Raw genomic sequence first — 2,758 nt, forward strand, 5'->3', positions numbered from 1 at the left:
GGAAAGCAGTACCCTTTCCAGAATGGAAGTGACAGTGAGAACTGAGGGCAAGCAGCCTCAGGGTCCTGTAGGATGCAGCTGGCTTCTCCTATTTCCAGCAGTTCCTCCAAACACCTTCCATCACAGCCATGGGCTGGTTGTCACTGTGCCAGGTGCTGTACAGATTGCAGAGACCGTCCTTGCCCTTGGCAGAAGTTTATTCTCTGTGAAGCCAGAAGTGATGATATATCTTGGTCCTCTCTCAAGGAGTTATGAAGGCTTGATTCATGGGTGGAAAGTGCTTTAGTTTGTTGTCTGTAAGTGTAGAAGTTTTATGGGAAAGGAGAACCTGCTGCAGAGGAGATGAACAGACGTGGCATTACCTCCTTTACAAGGGCGGTGGGGTCATGGACACCCCCACAAGATACCTTTGAGTCTGGAGTGTTAGGAATGAGTGGCTTAAAATGTCATTGGGATGAATGATGGGCTGCAGGTAATTTCTCCCAACAAATATTTAATCTCTTGGAAATGACACCTGGGGTGTTTTTTTTGGTCCAAGTTAGCAGATGTATGAAGGACACAGGCCCTTTTTCAGCAGCTCTTTTCCTCTGTGATGTTTCAGCAGAGTTTTTTGTCTAGTAGTCAATGTGAGTTGAGCTAGCAGGTCCTGCATCTAGATTCCGAAACAAAACGTTCCAACCAGGTTACACAGCATTGAAGATGAGGATTTTGTCCTGAGTTAACTCTGAACACAAGATGATGGCACAAAGTTCAGATGTTATTCACATTCCACTTATTTTGAGGGCTCACACCAGGTTATAGTACAGGGCAAATATCAACTCTGGCAACTTCCAAATGCTTTAAAGCTTTTTGTTTGTTTGTTTATATGCATATTATTTTCTACTTTGATTCAGCTCCCAGCTGTTAATTCACTAAGTGAAATGGCACCTTTCTGCTTGGCAACTGTAAATATGTTAGCAAGTTGAGCAGCAGCTTGTTACTGTTTTCCACCAAAACAAACAAACAAAACCCTACTGACTATAGGTTATTCTTTGTATGTTTTGATTAATACCAGTCTGAGCTGATTCTCATCACTGAGTGAACTTGCTTGGTTAAAATTGGAAAAAAAAAACCCTAAAAACAACCAGATAACCTGTGCATGAGATCTCTGGAGTCAGTGTTTCCAGTTTTCTGATGAAGAAAGAATTGGAAAGTTTCCTGTGCTTCTGTAAGAACTTTTCCCCTTGCCTGTCATCCCATTAATGTACAAGGTTCCCTGGCTGTGCACCACAATGCTAGGACAGAAGGGTGCCTGGCCTATCTTACATGTTCATAATGTTCAAGAAATATGTTCAATAAATGACATTCAGTAAAACATTGCTCTGATAAGCCTGGACTCCCCTGCTGAATTAATGCACGGGGCCAGTTTCTGCTGAGGGTATCTGATCTCTTTTCCAGCCTCAATAATTCTGTGATTCTGTAAAATCCATCACTAAGGTAGGACCTTCAGGCGTCTGTAGGATCACTCATTTAAACTGAGAGTGCTGGTCAAGTGTTACATGAGTCCATGGGCTGAATATTCCTGGCACTGGTGTGCCAGGAATGCAGGGTTTGGAATGGAAACCTCTGGAGCAAGGTGGGACTCCTGTTTCCAGCTCAGCAAAGAGCTGAGAGCACGTGTTCCAGCTGCTTGGCACCATTTCTCCTTGCTCTGCAGCTGGAACACATCCTACCAGCACAGCCCATCCCACAGGAAGAGCTTTGTTAGCAATATAGGAAAGCCAAGCACTGAAAGAGCTCCCCCTTGGCAGTGGTCTTACCTCTTCTGAAGCAGGAGCTGTGTGGCTGTTCCACAAACTGCATAGAGAGGAAACAGATTCTATTGCTCTCCAGATTGTGTTTTAACACAGTTAGAAAACAGCAGGTAACTGGAGCCTGGGAGCCTCTGCATATGGCTATTGGAATTGTCTAGTTCTCCAGGTCCTACATACATTTCTGGCCAGACCTATTTCCATGTCTTTTTATTCATCTGACTCTAGTTCATTTGCAGAGATATTACAAAATATATTGTGAGCTGAGTACAGTGTGGGTTTGGCAATGCCAGAGTCAGAGTGGGGAGATGAGGCTGTCATGGGCTTTCAATGGCTTGAAGCCATGAAAGATGGACACCAGTGAGTAAGGGATGCTGGAAACACCCTGACCTTTCCAGAGTCCAGCTTGGACACAGGAGCAGGGCCAGCTAGGGACTTTCTTGGGCTTTTCTTCTGGCCTTTTCCAAACCACACAGTTTTATCATCTTTGCTGTTAATTTAAATTAGGCACAGTATTGTTCTGCACACTCTCAATTGAGAGATGGAGGCAAATACCATCTGAAGTGGTCCTTGACTTTGAGGTGCCCTGAAGTTAGGTGAGAAGAACTGGACCCAACTTAGCTGACGTGTTCAGGTCCACATCTGAGATGGCTATGGCTGCAGATGCCTCACCTGGCACAATGTCTCCATGTTTCTACATTCACTAACACTCCTCATCCACTTTTGTAACTTCTTGTGAAAGCCTGGAGATGAAATGCTGGTGGGCAGAAATTGCTGCTGGGCTGGCTGATGATGGGTGATAGTTGCTGTCCTGTTTGATCTGAACGCATACCATGCAATACAAGGTATCACTCCTTTACTTTCTCTCCATCTATTTTTTGGCTTGGGCTTCTGTTCAATTCATCCTGTTTATTTATATTTACACTGAAGTGGCCTCACGTGAGACGACACATGCTTCCCTTCTTCCT

This window comes from Apus apus, chromosome 22 (assembly GCF_020740795.1).
Source record: "Apus apus isolate bApuApu2 chromosome 22, bApuApu2.pri.cur, whole genome shotgun sequence".
NCBI classification, from domain to species: domain Eukaryota; kingdom Metazoa; phylum Chordata; class Aves; order Apodiformes; family Apodidae; genus Apus; species Apus apus.